This window comes from Eucalyptus grandis, chromosome 2 (assembly GCF_016545825.1).
Source record: "Eucalyptus grandis isolate ANBG69807.140 chromosome 2, ASM1654582v1, whole genome shotgun sequence".
In the NCBI taxonomy this organism is placed as follows: Eukaryota; Viridiplantae; Streptophyta; class Magnoliopsida; order Myrtales; family Myrtaceae; genus Eucalyptus; species Eucalyptus grandis.
The window spans coordinates 22,416,793-22,438,800 of NC_052613.1; the positions used below are offsets into that span (position 1 = coordinate 22,416,793).

Consider the following 22,008-nt stretch of genomic DNA (forward strand, 5'->3'; position numbering starts at 1 on the left):
ATAGTGATTTTGGCCATCTGTCCAGGGGGTACGGTATCTTGCAGGCTGGTCATGCAGCAACTGATACTCATGGTGGAGAAGTCTTGAAGCAGCTTGGATAATCACACATAACACAAACATTGGCAAACCACATGACTTCGAAAATTGAATGTTAACAAGCGAAACTATCATCAGAATTTTATTAGATTCTTCTAAGAGCAGTAAAAGTTCTTAAAATTAAAAAAGACAATTCCAGTTTTCATACAAAAGACAAGAAGAACAAACTTGTAAAGTATCGAGAAAGGACATGTAGGGTGTAAGTATATAGGCAACTACCTACATCAACCTCTCCAAAGAAAATTGGCATGAAAAGGTAAGTTTGAATTGAGAATTACATCCCCTCCAATTCTCAACAAAGTATTAGTACCAAACAGTTCTTGATAACTGCACTAAAAGGGACTGAAACTATTCAATATTTTTCCAAGCAGAACACTCATGTTATCATAAAAATATTTGTAACGACATTTCACAAACATATTCTTAATTCACAAGCACGAAGAAGTATGATCATTGTAAACTTCTATTAACCCATGCAAGTGTAATCACAACAGAATATTTGCAATAGTTAGCCACAAAACAAGGGGAAAAAAACATCACACAGGCAGAGCAGCAGGTAAAACAAAATACACAGTAAAAGCCAGCCAAGAGCACTAGGACTCATTTTATAGAGATATTGATGCATAAGTACCTTTCCTCTAAGTAAAGTATGCACCTGTCTCAGCTAGCCTAGATTCATTTCATGGAACTAACATTTATCGTAATGAGTACCTTAGAGTCTTAATGGATTATAGCCCTATAACAGTCAGCACAACTCTTCAAAAAGATTGAAACCTTTGGAAGATGACTACATCAAGGAAATAGCAGCAAATAACAAATTAAACGTCACACAATCTCCATATGCCAAGTAATGATCAACATACTAGAAGGTGTTCCTCTTTCTGTACAAAATTGCATATGTGTGGCTTTTCTTTTGCAGCTGTTTTGTATAGGGGCAGTACCCCCTTGGTACCTTCTTAATGGAATTTTCTTTATTGTTCAAACAACAACAACAACGACAAAGACATCTCAACAGGGAAAAGAAGCCACTGACTTTATTTGACATGGCATCCCGTCGAACATACACCTTGCCATCATAAGGATTCACGGGTCCTTTCTGCTCCTCATCTGCAACTACACAGATAACATGTTAAAGTCAGATAAGTGATGGAGTAAACATGAAATGAGAACTAAGAAGAGGAAGAACTCAGATAGATAGATGTGGCTGTCCAAATAAAATACCCCAAAGTTTGCACTCATATCCCGTTCTATCCATGGAAGTGCCCGTACTTACTATAATGATCTTGATCTATTTAGCACTTGCTATATTACCCAAGCAAAAAAAGCATATGACTTCTCAAGAAAAACCAGAAAGAGTGGTGTTTTTACATGAAAAGACAAGATTCTCAAGATCAAACAGCTGATCTTTACTAACTCATTACAAATAACGTAGGGCACCTTCACATCATACATGGGATATCTTACTAGTATACCATAGTAAAACAGAGCTCCTCCCAAGCAATAATACCGTCAGAACAGACACGGACGAAGGCGGAGGTCGCGAGAGGGAGGCGAAGGGGCATCAGCGACGGCGTCAGGGGCGAAGGCGCAGGCGGAGGGGCGTCGGCGTCGGAGTTGGGGGCGACGAAGATAACCGGCTTGAGGGGCGTCGGCGTCGGCATTGGAGTCGGGGGCGAAGGCGGAGGCAGAAGCGTCGGGGGCGGAGGCAGAGGAGGAGGGGCGTCAGCGTCGCGGTTCACTGGAAAGGGCGTCGGAGTCGGGGGCGTCGCTGGCAACCTGTGGAGGCGGAGGCGGAGGTGGAGGGGCGTCAGCGTCGTGCGGAGGAGCGTCGGCAGCGTCGGCGTGGAGATGGAAGCAACCAGTGGAGGAGAGAGAGCAGAGGAGGGGAAGAGCAAATGGAAGTACACCTGCGGTTTTTGTTCTCCCCGCAACGGAACGGAGAACGGGGAGAGAGAAAAGAGAGAGGACGAATCGACAGATCGCAGAGGAGGGAGAGCGTCAGAGTGGTGGGCCCAGGAGGGTGTGCGCAAATTTTGAACCTCTGGCCCTCGCCTATGGGAGGCACGTGTCAGATTCTAAATGATCTTACCCTCCGCCTACGTGGAGGGTAAGACCACCCAATATTTTCTCGATAAAAGTTAGGCTTCTAAATGGCAAAACGTGAAGAATCTTGAAAGCAATGTGTCTACGTAATTACATGCAATTTTGACGCAATGAAAGGAAGACGAAAAGATGGAGGTATAATTTGGAGCTTAATTTTGCATTCATCAAGAAAATTTCCTTATGGGCCCATCTCTAACCTTTTGGGGAAAGTGGTTGACTCAACTTAGCAAGACAGAGAAAGAAAGAGACTAATAAACCAAAATTACTAAGCCCAATACATGCAGAAGTCATTCATAATGTAAATGATCGACCTTTCGAGAGATGCGTCAATTGCTCAACATAGATAATTATTGCCAACAGAGCCATGGCAAATGCATGAATGCTAATGGACGAGAATAAAACTAGTAGTTCCTTTAAGTAGAGACACTACAAGGAAAAGGGAAATCGACTGCCATGTTAGTCATGGACTCAATTTCTATATGTAAGGGATGCCAAATTACTCTGCCTTGGAGTCAAAGTTCTTGTCTCCTGAGAATGTTGATGCATGAATTGGCTAGAGATCTCTCCACAGGCCGAAAAGCTCTTTCTGCCTTTTCACTCGCACTTACAGTCTGACAGAGATGGGCTAAAGAGCCTTAGCAGAAACTACAACATAATATGTCCCAGGCAACAGCAAAACGTAAAGTCAGTCATCTCCACCCTTGTCATGTAGTTGGAGATCTTGGAATGACGCCTGATCAACTAAAAACATTTCTATTAAAAAAAAAAACTAAAAACATTGCCATGTATGGTGCTACCCAGTGGACACGCGGCTCCGCTCAGCTTCAACCACGTTGATTATCTCCTCCCTTACTTCCTGCAGCTGCTCCACTACCACTTCTACTTCCTGCTGCTCCTCTACCACTTCTACTTCCTGCAACTGCTCCACGACCACTTCTACTTCCTGCAGCTCCTCCACCACTTCTACTTCCTGCTGCTCCTCCACTACCACTTCTACTTCCTGCTGCTCCACTACCACTTCTACTTCCTGCATCTGCTCCACTACCACTTCCCTTTTCTTCCTGTATATGGCGTAAAACGCCATCTGAACCCCTCCTAGTAGAAATCCCAACACGTTTGGTACCTGTGTCATGTATGGATACATTAAGCAAATAAGAAAGCAAGATTTATTGGAATAAAATAAGGATTGTGGGGTCGACAGTTTTCCACTTACCGCAATAAAGAAGTCTTTCTTGAGAAAGCCATAGAAAAACCACATGATTGCATTGAGGGTGAGGAAGATTGATAAAGTTATCGGCATAAACTCCACACTCTTGGTTTTATGACTTTTCCCTGCCCATCCATATATTTTCATTCTATTTCAGTAAAATGAAGTCAATAATAGTAGCAAAAATTGACAAAGTGAGTCGGTCTACTAATAATGGAATTAGTGTAAAAATATGCAAATTGTCTATAAATGTACGTGCTTCCAGATTTCGTCAAATTTAATTAATTTCTCACCAGGATGCATAGAGGAGCAATAAATACTCCTACCAAGAATATTGTGTAGATATATCCAATAATATGTGCGTGCTTTGCTCCTTTTGATAAGAAGAAAGTGGTGAAGAATACTGCACCATACCCCGGTACGTTCATGCTCAGGAAAAGCTTCAAGGTCAACATCTACAAAATCACAGTCTATTCGGTTAAGCATAAAAGAATACCAACTCCTTCATTGGCTTCTTAACAAGAAGGATTACCCTATCATTCCTCGAGGCATAGATGAGGTAAGCAACCACATAAGCAGCCTCGATAATGCAGCCAATTCCATTTATGGAAATTAGAGGGTATCCTTCTTAACTGCTCCATAATACAATAGAAGCATGAAACTTATGAGTGACACCACATATGGGAATGATTGAAACCCCTGCGTTGATTTTCTCTTGAAAATTCCGTAGAAAGTGGGCCTGCCACACATACCATCGAACCGAGTAGAAATTGTGATCCATTTTTGAAATATCTAGAACACACTAGACTATACATGCTTAAAGAATTAAGTATGCTTAATGGAGAAGAAATGAGTCGGCAACATTTCACATGCATGCAAGAAAAGCCAAGTCTTGAAGACTCTCAAATGATGAAGAAGCTTCTGGTACTAAGTGGGCAGTGTACTATACAATAACCACACTTCAAGTGATGGAAGAGGCATGCTCATGTACAAACTAACCACTATCATGAGATCATTAGACTCCTCTACAACTTCTCTTTTAGTACCCTGACACCTCTCCAACAACACCTAAGAGTGACCTCAGTAGTTCTTTGCCTACACACAGCCATCCACAGCTCAATTCAAGACCAATATTCATGTATACCAGGAAAATAAAAAAAAAAAAAATCAACATGCATGAAAATGAAGATTTAATGTCTCAGCCTGGTGAAATGGGAATATGACACCCAGACTAGACCAGGCAAGTTGCAAAATAACATACCAAGATAAGGCAAAAGTGAGAGGAAAATAATTCCACTTCTAAAAATAAAGCACATCTCATCAAATCAGTGACATTCATATGTTTGTTCTCAAAGAAGCTGCACAAGCAGAAGACAAAGAAGCTGAAATTTTATATTATTTTATTGTACTCAAAGTTGGTAGATATGGCGGTGATTCACGCCAATAAATAGGCTTGTACTTGATCAATTGAGTGTGTGTGAGGTCCACCTTGTGTGGGAAAACCCTCCACCGTGAGAGGTCTTAAACCTCCACTAATCTTCATCAAACTATTTTCTACAATTAATAAAATTATTTTCCCTCATATCTCATATCATATATACTTCAATTATCCTAGTTTATCCCTTATCCATCCATTACAAATTATATCATACACTTGCACACAATATCATTAATAAAAAATTATCATCAATTCCAAAATCATGCTTCTGCATACTCACATCCAAATTTTCTAACAAGCTCATTATTATTTTAGTGAACAAAGGAAGATGATATAACTTACAATGGAGAAAGAAAGGTTATGAAGAAAATCACGGTGCCTGCAAAACAATTAAAAGAAGTCAAAAGTCATCGTAACTTAGCTAGTATGGAGGCCCTCATCATATTATGACCTTTCAAACAACTTCTTATCAGACGTGAGAATTTTGTGATCCAGACTTTGAGGGCTTGACTTGACCCCGCCGAAAAGAAAATGACCAGAACAGGAGTTGGAATTAATTCAAATGTGAGAAAAAGTTTTGCCTATATCCTTTTCTTTCCTATTCTCTGCCGAAAGATAATAATATCCATCCTTTATTTCCTCAAGGACGTCTCCACCACATCCTTCCTTCCCCTAATTACTAAAGATCTTGTGCCCACACAAACTTGAAAGAATTTTCAGAGACCTTTGCCCCAGTTGCAAAGATAAATTATGTTTGTATTTTACTATCTTTGGCTGCTATTCTTGATTGGCCCTTACTCCAGTTAGACGTGAAATCCATTCAACGAATAATTATAAATTATTTTGGGATCAAATCCTTTAAAAATTTATGGCTCAAAACAAATTATTATTTACATAGTAGCCCCCAATAATAATAAAAGATGGAAAAGCAAAATGAAGGAGATGTCTGCTAGTAAGTAGGCGAGGATTATGATTAGCCTCGTGATTTAGGATTGATTTTGTCGTACTTTGACTTTTGGGATTAATCAACACCTCCATTAGGTGTGTTTTGACTCCCATTTGTCCGTCAGTAGGTCGTGATAAAAAAAAAATGAAAAGCTCAGAGAGCAGGAAAGCATGCAACCATGATGAGTAGGAAGACTAACGATGAAGATCAACAGTAAGTAGGCGGAGGTTACTCACCCAGAATGCCGAAAGCAAGAGCCGCCGTGGCTACTTGGTGTGTGGCCATCTAATGAATTACTTTCACGCAAATTGATCTCACTCCCCAGAGATGCTCTCTATCGCATATGAGGCTTGTTGAGATGGAGAGGACAGGCGGAGGGAGAAGGGTATCCAAACAGCTTTCTCCCTCTACTTCTGCATTTGGCCGCATTTGGTATCCAAACACCTTTCTCCCTCTACTTTTGCATTTGGCCGCATTTAGCCAATTAGCCAAATCTAGATTGCACCTACGAACGAGCAAAGCACCCTCTCTCTGTCCCTCGCTGAAGTCAATACTCGCATGAGGCATCTTGAGATGGAGAGGACAGGCAGAGAAGGGTATCCAAACACCTTTTTCCCTACTTGTGCATTTGACTAAGCCAATTAGCCAAATCTAGAACGAGCAAAGCACCCTCCCTCTGTCCAACTACCTTTTCATAGGACATTGTCTTTAATGTCGTGCTAGTGCTCATGTGGGCTGCATACTAAAGCAAGTAAGGATGTGGGTGTACATCAAAGCAAGTATAAGTAAGGATTTGGGTTGTACTACGAAGAGAAAATATTGTCGAATTGCGGTGAAGTTGCGACGCAAAAGCTTTGCTGTTCATCAGGTCCATTTACCAAACCGACAGTCTCCTACAGATCCTTCGTCAAACCGAGACCATTTTCTGGGGAAAAGAGGGGGCCCCGAGATCCTGGCCCCCCTACGAAGGAGAAAGATTAAGAGAGACAGAGAAAGCCAAGGACGCTAAAGACAGGTGTCCCGCGTCCTTCGATTCTCCTCTCGCTGCCGTCGAAAAGTACTGTTTTCCACAGACTTTCACGATGACGCGGGGGCCCCTCCACGCCAGAAAGTGATGGTTTTAATTATTAATGTGATGGGCCTAAGTTGGCCCGTCTGCCCATGTTGGGTCTAAAAGCCCGGCCCACAATATTATGGCCCATGGATAGAGGGATGTGATGAAGGGACACGTTTCTTTTTTCAGAAGACGTATATAAGGGGGAAATAAAGAGCGAGGAACGCACATTTTGGCAATACGTACGTTCCTCCTTCCTCTCTCCCTCCAAAAGAAAGAACAAACAAAAAGAGACGACACTCTCTTCCCTTCAAGGCCAATTGATGTCATCGGATTGAACGGGATTAGTTTCTCTTCCTCATATCGGCATCGATATTTAATCTGTGGCTAACAAGGTACGTTCGATTTTGTGATGTGCCTTAGGATCGGTGATGCATGTGTTTTTCCCGGGCTCGTCTTCCGCACAAGTTTAGGGATTTGATTTAGTGTCGAATCCGGTTTCAGGGAATCTGACAATCCCAACATTGGTATTAGAGCCGTAGTTCTTGTTTTTGATCTTTTTCCATATTTTTCCCGACCCATCTCATGTTTATGGATGATTTCTTATTGATTTTTTGTGAAATTTATTGGCCGACACCGATCGGGCGGAAAATCCCGACACCCGAGCACTGTTCATCCATTTTTTTAAGTTTTTGTAAGTAGAAATCTATTTTTGATGGCGTTAGATGGAAGGTCTCGTCGAGACGAGTGCGACGAATGGCGGAATGCCGCCAAAGGCCGCCGGACGCGCCCACATGCACAGCCGGAACAAACTGGCGTCTTCGGCTTATGCAACGCATGCGCCCATACGAAGCCACGGGCACGCGTCACACGTGCGCGCGCGAGGCCGACGCGCACGCGTGTGACGCGACGTGCGCGGGGCCAACGCACGCGTGCGGCGACGCACGCACGGCATGCGCTAGCTAACGTCATCGTGGCGTCAGCTGCACACGCGTGCCGCATGTGCCGGCCGGTTTTGCCCATCCGGTCCGACCAGCCCGACCCGCCGACCGTTGACTCCGACCGTTGACCCGTTGACCGTTGACCCGTTGACTTTGACTATTGACCGTTGACCAAAAAAAAAAAAAGGAGAGGAAAAGAATGTGTTTCTTTTTCCAATTAAGTCTATGTCGATTATATGTGATCCCTTATTTGTTTTTCATTTGTTGCAGGAACAATGCCTCCCCTTAAGTTGCGCACACCTATTCGCGCAATTACCGATGAACAAAAGGAAAAGCTTTTTAAGTTGATAGCGAGGCGACCGATCATCGATGGGAGAGTGGTAACTTAATTGATCACGTTCTTGAAGTCAATGGGAAAATTCAAAAGGTCATATGGAATGGTCGTCCCTTGCCACAATGTCTGAGATGGTGCGATTTTCATGAACACTCTTCCACCGAATGGCAAAGAGTGTTGAATCGCATATAGGATGTCAATAGAACCGCTTCATATAGGAAAATTGTGATGGATTTTATAAATGATTATTACTGGATTGTTACAAGGGAAAAGATCAAGAAATTGAACAAAAGAGGATCTTTCCCAGTTCGTGTATTGATTTGGTGTTAGATGTATTGGCTGGTCTTTGTTTAGTGTGCTTTTGTGGACATCTCATGTAATGCTTTTATACTTAATTATTGTTGGTGTGGCAACTGATATGTTAGTTGTATTATGTGAAAGCATTATTATTCTATTGGATGTCAAATATTATTTGTTTTCTGTTATTGTTGACTGTTGTGGGTAGTTCATAGAAGTTTTTGTAACTTCATAGAATTTATTTTGCATAAGACAATTATATTAATAATAGTTTTAAGTTAGGATTTTTGGAGGATGATTGGAAATATAGTGACCTTTGATTATGAAACCTTACTTGAAATTATTCATTGATATGATGGGTCAGTGCAAAGTGGATGCATAAATGATAGGCATTAATTATTCGTGCATATATATCTAATGTGTTCAGATCGATGGTTTCAACAACTAAAAACGTAATTGCTGATATGAATGGCAACAATTGTGAAATATTGAATATGAAGATTCAAAATATGCTAGAAAAGTAAAAAGCACTAGAAGCTCTTGACTATGTTATGGAAGATCTTGAGGATGCCGTGCGCCACCTTAAACTAGTAGAGGACCGCCTAACGGCATTTGAGCCGAAAATAGATATTTGCAATGCTGGTTCTAGCTCAGAAAGGGCTTTGAGCTCTAAACGCAAGTGTATTGATTCGTTCAATATGTGGGAATGCAAATGATCAAGTCCTTATTGCAAGAAATCAAGAGTTAACCAACACAAGAGAGGAAAACGTAATCAATTGAAGAAAATGTCAAGGGTGAGGTGTTACAATTGTGACAAGAAATGTCACTATGCTCGCAACTGTTGTGAGCCGAAAAAGGTAAACACCTCTTGTACATTTGAGAACTTTGCTTATGTGTTAAGTTCTGTATTATTGGCTGAATCCAATCATTTGTAGATTGTAGATTCATGAGCAACAGACCATGTAGCGAAGGATAGAGGATTCTTTGTGGAATTCCGATGAGTACCAACTGGAACTAAGTGGATCTATGTGAGAAATAACTCTAGAGCTGAAGTTAAAGGAATTGGCACCTGCCAATTGAACATGTGTGGTGGACGCACCTTGTTCCTACATGATGTTTTATATGTTTCAGAGATTCGTCGAAATTTAGTATATGTTTTAGTGTTGGTCAAGCTTGGTTTTAATATGAACTTCCATAATAGAGGTGTAGATTTGTATTTGGATACAAACTACTATGGTTGTGGTTATTTTTTGGATAGTTTTATTGTACTAAATGTTGACTGTGGTGATGTCAATGTTTGTTATTCCTTTTCACGTCTTCTACTTCATATGATAATGATGTGAGTGTGGGCATGCTAGACTTGGTCACATTAGCCAATAACGTATGAATATACTAGCCAAAGAGGGCTTGTTAGGCAATATTGAAAAGTCGATCTGCCCATATGTGAGCATTACCTAGTAGGAAAAACAACAAGGAAACCATTTGGAAAAATGGAAAATAGCTGAATTTCATTTGCAATTAATTCATTCTGACGTCTATGGTCCGATGAATGTAAGAGGAATGCATAGGGCTGTTTATTTCATCACGTTTATAGATGATTATACTTGATTCAGATATGTCTATTTGATTTCTCATAAATCTGAAGCATTAAGTTGTTTCAAAAGGTTTATGAATTTGGTAGAAAATCAATTAGATAAAAAAATAAAAGATCCGATCGAGGTCGAGAATATTTATCTCGATGAGTTCAGAAAATTATGTGATGAAAAATGAATAGAAAGACAGTTGTCTATTTCATATACTCTTCAACAAAATGGTGTTGCGGAAAGAAGAAACAGAATCCTACTATAAATGGTTAGGTCCATGATGGTGCATGCTAACTTACCTATCACTTTTTGGAGTGATGCGTTGTTAACTGCTGCATATATACTTAACCGAGTGCCTTCCAAATCAGTTACTTCCACTCCATATGAGTTATGGACAGGTAGAAAATCGGACTTAAGTTTTCTTAAGCCATGGGGTTGTGCTACCTATACTCATGAGCCCTATCACAAGTTTGGGAAATTTGGTCCTAGAGGAAAGAAGAGTATTTTCATAAGATACTCCGAACACTCGAAAGGGTATGTGTTCATAGGTGCGTAAGAAAGTATGAGTATAACTGAATTTGAATTGAGCGGCCCAATCCCATCCGAGCCTTGTGACTTGCTGGCCCGTCAAGTCAATTGGGTTAGCAAGCCTGGCATCTCTAATTCAAGGGTATCCAAAAGATTTGAGTAGTAAATGGGTCCTCAATGGATTCATGATTTTCTTATACCTAACCCAACTTCATGATTCTCTTATCATTTTTCTTGCTCTTACTCAATCTCGCTTAGTCACTTTACACATAAGTTTTCCTAGATTGAATTAGACATAGAAGTGCTTTAGTAATATGGGTCGTGGTGGGTCAGGTATAGGTCATTAGTTTTGTATTACATAGTAATAGATCAAAACGAGTTAGATGGGTCTATTTAAGTCGAACAATTTTCAATCCATCCCAAACTAGACTCAATTTGCCCATTTAATTGATCTACTTGATGCCATGATGCAAATTACATGACACAAATTATCACGACTTGATGATATCAACAAAGGTTTGTGATGTTGAACTGAAAAAATCACAAAATTTTGTTATAGTTAATGACACAAAAAATAGCAAACCAATGCACTCGTGCCATATTTACTCAAATTAACTTTCGTATCACAAGAATATTTAAACGGGTACACTTGTGCCATATTTACTCAAATTAATTTTTGTATCAAGAAATTTTAAACTAGTACACTCATGCCCCATTTACCCCAAATTCATTTTTGTGTCATAAAAAATCTCAAACTAGTACTCCCGTGCTATATATATCCCAAACTAATTCACATGCTAGGAAAATCTCAAAGTGCTATCCTCATTAACTTTTGTCCAATTTTGTGATGTGAAAGTTAGTTTGGAATAAATATGACACATATATACCAACTTGAAATTTATTATAACACAAACATTAATTTGGAGTAAATGATGCCCGGCTATATAATTGGTTTCTTTGTGACGAAAAAATTAATGAAAAATAAGTAGTGTGGGTGTACTTATTTAAGGATTTTTAGTGGTATTTGTTAGTTCTATTCCTTTCTTGTCCTATACCTGATTTTTTTTTTCTGGAAAAATCAACCAATTTACCCCTGTAGAAAGCCCTCCACATTCGTTTTCGCGGAAAATGACTTTTGGAAAAACGTTTTTCGGATTTTCCACCGTTCGTTTCACGAAAAATGAACTAGTCAAGAAAAATGTTTTCCATTATTAGAAAAAACAACATTTAAAAGTGGTAAACATTTTCTATAACTTCTTCCATCTTACTTCTTTTTACCAATACATTTTTGTTTTATTTTTATGCTTTCTTTATCTTTTTTATCTTTTTTTTTTTTAAATCGAGTTTTTAATTTTTTTCCTTTTCTTTTTTTCTTTTCTTTCTTTCATTTTCATCTTCTTCTTTGGCCTTGGTCGATCATCGACCATGGCGGTGGTCGGCGATTGGCCACAAGCCGCTCAAGCCTTGCCCTAGGCCGGCGAGGCTCGCCAAGCTCGATTTGGCGAAGTTGAGCTTGGGCCTCACCGGATTGAGCGAGGCGGAGCTCTCGCCGCCTAGGCGAAGCTCGAGCCTTGCTAGATCCGGCAAGTGGCAAGGGGCTCGGGCCTCACTTGAGCTTGCCGAGGTTCGCGGCTCTAGCGAGCTCTGGCGAGATTGGCCGAGTCTCGAGCTTGTCGGATCCGGCAACCGGGTCTTGGTTGGCCATCAGCAAACCGGCCATTGTCGGGCATGCAATGGCGGAGGAAGGAGGAAGGAAAAAGAAAAAAAGAAAAATAAGAAAAATTCAATTTTTTAAAATACAAATAATTAAAAATTTATTTAAAAAAATATAAAAAATAAAACTAATTTTTGGTCAATTAAAAATATTAAAATTTAATTTTTTTTATCATTTTTCCCATATAATTAAATTAGCTAATGAACGATGAAAAATATTTTCCACTTAAAGTTTAGGTTTCGGCCGAACACCGGAAAATAAAGTCATTTTTTTGGAAAATGACTTCTAAGAAAATGTTTTGCAGAAACATGATATTTTCCGCGAAAGCAAATGACCCTTACCAATAGATTTTCCTTAGAACCTGCACTTCATCAAATCACTGAATGAGCAGTTGTGCCTTAACAAACTCAATGAAAACAAAGCCTCATCAAAAAGAGCTTCACTGGTATCCATTGCTTTGGATTTCTCTTCCCTCATGGAATCTCATATATCACCTTATGGACAAATCTCAAGGTAATCATTGTTATGTGAGTAATACCTACATCGTTAACCACAAGAATGCGAGGTATACTGAGATGGGTGCTCAAATCCATCAAGTACATCTTAAATTTAGAGTTTGTGGTAAAGCTAGAAACGAAGAAGAGTGTGTGCCAGACAAATAAAGCCATGCAAATTCATGGTCTGAATAACAACCTCAATACGAGGTAGTACTTGATAGCCAATTTTTTTTTTTTTTAGTGAAAAGATAATGGACACGATATTAGAAAAAGACAAACGACAATGTACTGAAACATGAGTTCGTAGCATATCCGTTTCAACTCCAGACGTGACGAATTCTTCCGCAATATTTTCACCTGCTTTAGGATTTTTCTTCTCTTCAGAATGATCCGCCTCAGAGACTTGGTGGCTGATCTTCCTAGAAAGGATCTGTGCTTGAACATAATCCCGGCGATTTACCCACAAATGAACTGCGATCGAAAAACCAATTATAACAATAGCGCATAATGGCCGAAAGACATACAAAAACCCATACTTGTTCAAGGATAAAGGCAATTTTCTCCACCTCTGCCATTGTTCCAAAAGTTTCTACCTGCAAATTAAGCCCATAATAGGAATGTTGGACAAGGAAAAACCAATTACAAAATTAGTGACAATAGAAGTCGACTTCCAATAACCGCAATTTATCGCATCAAATCAGCACTTCTTCTATAAGACCACTGTTCTTCCTTTATTTTGCAAGTTTCTTGATCAACTGTCCTCTCTCAATTTCAACATATATCTGCATAACAAAACTAGTATAGAAACCACAAAACAAAAACATATTGCTCATCATCATAAGCTGCAATAGAGTTTGATTTCACAAAATCACCTTCCCAGCGATGACAGAGTTAAGTGTCTTAATAAGCTCTATCTTGGTCTCAAGATCAGGTGTCTGGTCAACGTATTGCACAGCCTGCTGTGCCATTGCTGTCACAGCCTGTTGATAAAACAGCAATATTTAGGTCACTATCCAATCAAGTCAATGACTTGATAATGTCTGGATCACAATTAAAACTTTGATTTGAATTATTTGATTAACGGCACAGAAAATTTGTCACTCTAGAATGAAAATATGGTAAAAAAAGGCACCAAAAGGGACATAAGCAAGGTGCAATACAAGTATGGATATCTCTATGAAGAGGATCTCAGCCAATTGAAAACTTGCAAACAGCACAAATACCATAATATCCCCATAAAGGACATATCATGAAATGTATCCTGAAATAGACATGAAAAAAAAAGTAATGTGATTCATACATGAGTACAAGAAGTAAAAATTTGGGCCAATCATGGGAGACAATCTAGAAACACAAGGTGAGAAAGAAGAGGATCCCACAATACTAGATTCTAGAGGATTCCACCATACTAGATTCTAGAGCACAAGCACCGACCGAGATCTTGCATCCCAACAGAATTGCCTAGAGCCAACTCCCATGTTGATGTGCCGGGCACATTCATTTTTTAGATAGTTATACATATATGGCATGTCACAGCTACACGAAATGACAGTTCATGATCTAATTAGTATGCATAAGGAAGACAATCCCTGCAATATAAAATCTAACCCTTAAGGTAAAGGTTGTTAAGATTGATCCTAAATGCTTGCTATTGGACCATACTTTGGATCAATGATCATAAGACTCTACAGAAAGTTAAGGGCTAAAGTGATAGATTCTTAATCTATTTTCTGTACTAACACATGTATGTTATCTTTGAAAAGAGGGAATGAAGTTTAAAAGTAGAAGACAAAAGCATGATTATCACCGCGCGAAGCACATCACCGAAGAAGCTCTTATACCTCATAAAGAAAGTTAACTAGAGAAGCATCGGGGGCAAAAGTAGAGAAAAGAGTATATAAACACAAAACCAGATGATGGCGGTGAAAAGAGGAAAACAGGAGGATGAAAGAAATAGACAAGGTGTTGGCAATGGGCTGCACTGCTGTTTGTGAAGGCACAGTGAGACCTTCCATTTACCCCAACTCAAGCTCTCATGAAGGCTATTCTTACCACCGAACAGCTTATGGATTCTCCAAAGTCTGCATAGAAAGTAAATTCAACCTTTCCACAACCACCAATTAAATCTTCCATCCCATCTAATTCAGGATGAGGGCAACACCTCATTCTCACTTATAGTTCATCCCATCTAATCCCCCCTTATAGTTCAATTACCAAAGTTAGCCCCGATTAGCAGGTTTGGCCTATAGGTATTTTTTTTTTAAATGTGCAATGGGTCATGCACAAGTGAGCACTGAGACCCAATTTGGTTTACTATGAGATTGACTCCTAATTAAATAGGCAAGGTAGGCTTTTGGGATTGGGATTAGGAATCCCATTCTACATTCGCAATGATTCTGCTCCTAATCTCAACTGGGAATGATTTTCAATGTGACCAAATTCCATCTTTTTAATTGCATGGTATATCGATAGCAATCTTAATAACAATAGTGACGGTAAAAATCTGGTGTATGTATAATAGATAGCCACCAGTCATAGTGCTCTAACTAATCCAGAGGAACTTATCAGCATTCAGCGTAGCATAACAATGACTATATTAATGAAGAGCAATATTTCCACCAGCTTATCACCGAAAAGCAGAGATGAAAAGACAAATACCTGGACATAGTTTAATCCCCATTATCCAATTCGCTCCTAACAAAGGAGCGTAAGCTACTTCCTTTAGTACAAGAAAGTTCAGGAGCAACTATATACATGAAAAACAAATTAGCACATATGAATATCCAAGTATCAGTGTCATGAAATGATTTTGATTCCTTTAATATCCCTTGATGAGGAAGGCGAAGAGTGCTTTGAGCTGGGAAGACAAAAGTTACAGGACTTTTGAAGAGTGCACATCTTGTTCGATACCAATTCCATTTGCACAAGTTCTGTACACCCCATGAGCTCAAAAATCTTGAATTATAAGGAAGGGGGAAGAGGAATGATGAAAAGACCAAAATATATTCCTTTGTAGAAAGTGTATTCAAAGTGTATCATTTTAGTCTAACACAAGGCCCGGATCTGGTCCATTTGCAAAATATGCAATCAAATTTAAACTACATGAGAGTTCTATGATATCTTTAGTCCCCATTTTAGAGACAACATGAAACCACATTCTTCAGCTCCTTTCTTTTGGTAAGAGAGAGGGAGGCTCAAGGGGAGAGAGATCATTCATTCAACTATGAACATCTTCAAGCTCTCAAAGCAGCCTTATGAACCATAGTTTGCTTGTGGATTTGGTGGCAGATTTCCTCAACAAGATTGAGGAGCTTTTCCAAATTTGTAGCCCGAGTTCAAGTATCATTGCTCTCCTTTGTCATCTGGAAACAGACAACTCCCATTAGCGGGTCTATCTTTCCCACCGGGGACTTGGGAAACAACCATTTTGGAGAGGTGCTTCTCGGCTTCCTAAAATGGTCATAGAACTAACAAGTCATGCCGATAGAATATCATACGAGGCTTGTATAATTACTATTATGCAGTCTCTCTAGCAAATGATAGTGTTGATTTAATAGATCAAGGCACGTAAATAATTAAAGCTCTCTAGAACAGCGGTAACAAAACCCTAAACACAGAGTTCCTTTCGTTGAGTGATTCAGCTGCATAGATTTTTTTGAGCACATTAAGAAAGCTCTAATCACCAGATATGCTTTTGTAACACCGGAAATGGTGAGTCATAGCGAGCTCCTCCCACACTTCTAAAGCGGCATCAAAATTTCAGGCTCCATTGGACAAGAATGGTTTCACAATGCCAGACATCGACACTTATAGCTATAACAAATTTTATGAGAAGAAGTTGACTAAGCATAGTATGCAATGTTCACAGAATAAAACTATGAGGACAACATTCTCAACCTCAAGACAAGCCTTGGCCTTCAATGCACCAAACCTTCTTTTCCACTTTTTTGGAACTTGTATCCCAGTCTAGCAACCATACCCTACAAGTATCAGGGCAGAGAGGCTGCTCAGGGTTAAATGAGGGGTCTAGGCAATCAGTCAAAGAATGACATTGATAAAGAATATAAATAAATGTTCAACATAATCAACCTGGATGCTGAGGCATAACATCTATGCAAGTTTCTTCAAGGTAATCCTCGAGTAACATTCTGCAGAAAATAGAGAAAGTCTCATCGAATGATGATCCAAAGAAATCAAGAAAGAACGACAAAGTTCGTAATTACATGTTCGCTTATTCTCCGTCTAAGATCTTCTGCTGCCTTCTCAACGAGTGCGCCTTCAAGCATGTTCTTCTCATTCTCAAATTCATCTCTGAAAGTACTCCAAAGAGCAGTTAATTGGATAACCTCCATTGTGACCAATTGTTTCTGCTGCAACCTGCGTTAAAACAACAAAGGCACAGCCAACCAAATTCTATGGTAGATTATTGAGATATTGCAACAAAATGTACAATTAAATACCTAGAAAAAATTCAAAGATGTACCTAAATTGGGGAATTTCTGAGAGATTTTTATCTTCTAAAGCGGCATTAAGAAGGCTTGTTGCATAATCATCATGTGGTGACTGAACTAAGTACCAGCAGATTTTCCTTAGAACTTGCGACAAATTAAATCATAGAATGAACATTGCACCTTAAAACAATCAGTGAAGACTTGACAAAGCTTCATATGAAAGAGCTTCACTGGTGCCCATTGCTCGGGTTTCCCCTTCGCTTGATGGAATCTCATGTATCGCCATATAGCAACAACAAATCTCAAGGTAACCATTGTAATGTGAGTAATACTTACATCGTTAACCACATGAAATTCAAGGTAAGATGTGTGTTCAAATCCATTAAGTGCATCTCTAACATCAGAGTTGTGATAAAGATAGGAAGGAAAAAGAGAATGTGATAGATGAATAAAGCCATGGCTTGAACCACAACCTAAATTCCGAGTTCTGCAATTTCTGGTATCAAATCAGCAGCTTCTTCTATAAGATCTTGTCCTTCCTTTACTTTTTGCAAGTTTCTTTATCAACCGTGCTCTCTCAATTTTGACATATAGCTGCATAATGAAATTAGCTATAGAATCCCTGAAACCAAAACAGATTGCTCATGAACCCCTAATAGAGTTTGATTTCACATTTTCACCTTCCCAGCAACAACAGAGTTAAGGGCCTTAATAAGCACAATCTTGGTCTCAAGATCAGGTGTCTGGTCAATATATTTCATAACCTGCTTCTCCATTGCTGCAACCTGTTTATAAGAGAGTAGCAACGCGAATGCCACCATCTAATTAATTCATTACTTGCTTATGTCTAGAACACAATAAAACTTTCAGTTGAACTATCTGATTAACAGCAAGAAAAATTATTCATTCTAGAAAGAAAATAGAGTGAGAAAAAGGAACTAAAAGGGGTAATAGCAAGGTGCAATACAAATAAAATCAGGAGGATCCCAGCCAATTGAAAAGACTTGCAAACAGCATGAGTGCAAGGCCTGAGTTCTTGCATCTCTAGGGATTGCCAGAGCCAATGCCCAAATAGATATGCCAATGACATTCGTTTTTCATATATTCATACATGATGGCATATTATGACTACATGTAACGACATTATAAGATCTAATCAGTACACATGGGAGGCAATCGCTAAAGTGTGAGTCCATAAAAATAAAACCCTTAAGGCAATGGTTGTTGAGATCGATCCCAAATGACTGAAACTGGACCACACTTTGGATCAATAATCATTGGGCTCTGCACTATTGATGATGGCAAAAGTACAGAAGAAAACAAATTGAAAGCAAAACCAGATGATGGTATTGAAAAGAAGAAGAGAGGAGGGTGAAAGAAATAGACAAGGTAAAGAGCTATATGCTATGACGTAGAAAGAATTCCGTCCCCAACAAGAAGAAATGGTTTCCATACAAAGGTGATGGCATTGTGCCGCACTTTGCTGCTTGTGGAGGAATAGTAGACCTCCCATATACCGCAACCCAAGTTCTCACAAAAATAGAGCTCACTTCCAACTCCAGCAACAAAAGGTTTTTCTTAATCGAGGCGAAAGCATATGGACTTTCCCAAGTCTGTATAGAAAGTATCTTTAGCCTTGCCACAACAATAATGAAATCTTCCATCCAATCTAATTAAGGACGATGGCAACACCTCAATTTCATTTATGATCCCCTTATAGTTCAATCCCCAAAGTTAGCCCCAATTAGAAGGTTCAGCCTTCAGATATTGTTTCAGATGCAAAATAGGTCATGCACGACAGGAACTGGGGCCTAGTTTGATTTACTAAGAGGCTGAGTCCTAATTAAATAGGCAAAGTAGGATATTTGGGACTGGGATTGGGAATCCCATTCTACATCTCCAATGATCTTACTCCTAATCCAAACTGGGAATGATTGTCGATGTGACCAACTTGTACCTTTTTTAATTGCCTCCTATACCGATAGCAATCCTAATAACAATTGTGAAGGTAAAATTCTGGTACAAATAAATAGCCACCAGTCATAATGCTCTGACTATTCCAGAGGAACTTATTGGCATTCAGCATAGCATAACAATAAAATGCAATCAATGAAGAGTAAAATTTCCACCAGCTAATCAACCCAAAGCAGAGATGAAAGGCAAATACCTGAACATCAGTTAATCTCGATGATCCAATTCGTTCCTAACAAAGGAGTGTAAAATGCTTCCTTTGACCAAGAAAGTTTGGGAGCAACCACATACAGGAGAAACAACTTCACAGATATGAATATCCAAGTATCAGTGTCACCAAATAATGATGACTCAATCACTTGACGAGGAAGGCAAAAGAGTGCTTTCAGCTAGGAAGACAAAAAGTTCAATCCCCAATAATTCAGTAGACGATCGAACGCAATAATCCCTCCTGCTTGTTTAATATTCCTTTTGCCACCAGCAAACCTAACACTTGCTGCGTTCATACAAGGGAGAAACTACAGCAAACCCTTATTGCAATGGAGAGGTACAGCCCATACTTATTGTTGATTAGTACTTTGGATCACTCGTCCGACACCCAATCTCAATTTCTTTTCTCCCGGGTTTCTTTGCTGTGTAAAAGGTATACTAAGTAAGGCACCAAGGAAATACCTATCCATCTAAAACAAAAAGAATTCATCCCTATACAAGAGAACTCAAATCCTAAAAAAAATCTACTAAACAGAATAAAAACAAAGTGAAGCACCAACTACTGACTTCACTAAACCCTGAAAAGATGAAAAAACAAAATAAAACTACTTAACTTAAAAAATATGCCTTTTCTCTGTCATCACAGATTAAGGATCTCTATTTTTCAATCCTCACTCACACATGTTTACTTCAACTCCAAAGGGAGGGTCCATCTTGTAAAAGTACGACAAAAGATTTTGCTAGTACCTCCACACTAGATAGTATCACAATGTCCAGCTTATCCACATGGCTTTGTGCATTATTTTCCTATGAGAACTTCCAATCAGTGTTCTTGATAGGATGCAGCATCACATGATCTTACATTGACTTCATGGATCGGGAGATAATTATTGATAACGAATCTTAGGTAAATGCATCCTTTAAGTTACCAAGTAATCTTTCAAAACAACCTATTGAGTTTGCTATCTCCTCTTTTTTTTCTTTTGAGAGAAAGTGGCAATGCTAACTGCTGGAAACTCACTATGTACTACTTGGGCGCTGAATGCTCACTGATGTTAATTAATTTCACTTCATAAGTAAATACAAGCACCCTGCCAGAAAGGATATCTCAAGTAAACTTTTTGCTTATTACCCATTCTTTGTGTACACATAAGCACCATTAAACTTCCACAGGAATATAAACGCCAACCTTCATTCATTAAAGAGTTCCAGAAGCACATCTTTTAAGCAATTCTTCCAAATCTCGCCATCTTGAATAATTTATTACCTGCAGAAAGTTAACGTCAACAGGTAATAGTGTCAGACCCTAAAAAAATCATTTGCAAGATAGTGCATCCGCTAAATCAACAATGTCACACAATTCAATAATTATGGTACCAGACCAAGAAGTTCCTGTCAAAACACTGAGAATCCCCCTATTTAGTTGCCCAATACAATCACCTAGGACTAATACGTAAGCCAGCAATCAACTAGCTAATTCTTGCTGCAAGGCTCACCCCCAGTAAACTAGCAACTTGAAAAGTGGGATCCAAATTTCACAATTAAACAGAGAGAGGCAAAGCACAAGGAGATACTTCAAAAGCGTGGCTAAGCACAAAGAAATTAGCAAATATTTACCCACCAATTGTTCAACAAAATTTCTCACCAAGATAATGCTCCTACAAGGCCTGCATGCATCGCACAACCTAATACCCAATGAAAACAAACTTATAGAGAACAAAGTTGCAACTGAAACCCAACACATGGGCATTACACCCTGTTGTCTCAGCTTCGACATTTTTAATCCACAAACGAGGAAACCACTGTGATTTTAGTGCTTTTTTTTTTTTTTTTTTGGGGGGGAGGGGGCGTGGGATGCTATTGTTATGAGCTGATAAATGCATTGGACCTGGTGCAGCAACTTAAGATCTCCACTCATCCTATCCATAAACTTACAGATCCTTGAATCAGCAGCATAATTGAATGTGTCTGCTTAAATAAACTTACATTGCATTAAAATCAAGAAGGCTTCTTATTTTCTGTACACTCCTTGTTTTATCTAGAATAGAGTGTCTCAGGGTTGCTCTCTGGTATCAGTGTCTTCCAAAATAAGTGTGTACCTGAACATTTCCTGGAGATGCTTAACATTTCTGCTCTTCTGACTCTGGTGTTTTGTCTGAACCTTTACTTGATCTTTTTCTTTTTTTTTTCCTTTCATGACGTTTTTCTATTTGCCATTATTTCATACCAGCAAAGGTTGATGCTGCTGATCCTCCCGCAATCTCAATTGAGTTTCCAACCAGACCATATATACAAACCAAACATGAGAATAGTCTTGGAATGAATCAAGTTGGACAGAAGTCTGGTAGATCTGGAACTGGTGGTTCCTTGGGGCCTAATGGCAATCTTGTTATAAGTTTCTCTGATGATGAGAGCAGCAGTGATTCTGATGGGGGCAGACAGGATAGGAGGTCTGAAGATAAAGATAAAACAGTTGGATAAATGGAAATCAGAAGCCACCTATTTTGGCCCAGAAAACATCGAAGAAGTTGGGATACCCTACTCGAGACTAAAACAAATGATGTCCAAAAGATTGCCTTCTAGTTGTACATTTATACATCCAAAGACGAAGAACCAGGAAGCAAACAATGGGATTGGT

The 22,008-nt window shown here is 39.2% G+C and overlaps 1 pseudogene; it reads right to left on the reverse strand.

Moving 5' to 3' along the window:
• Window positions 1–15,848: 15,848 nt before the first annotated feature.
• Window positions 15,849–17,965, reverse strand: LOC120290569 (annotated as a pseudogene).
• Between the last annotated feature and the right edge of the window lie 4,043 nt (window positions 17,966–22,008).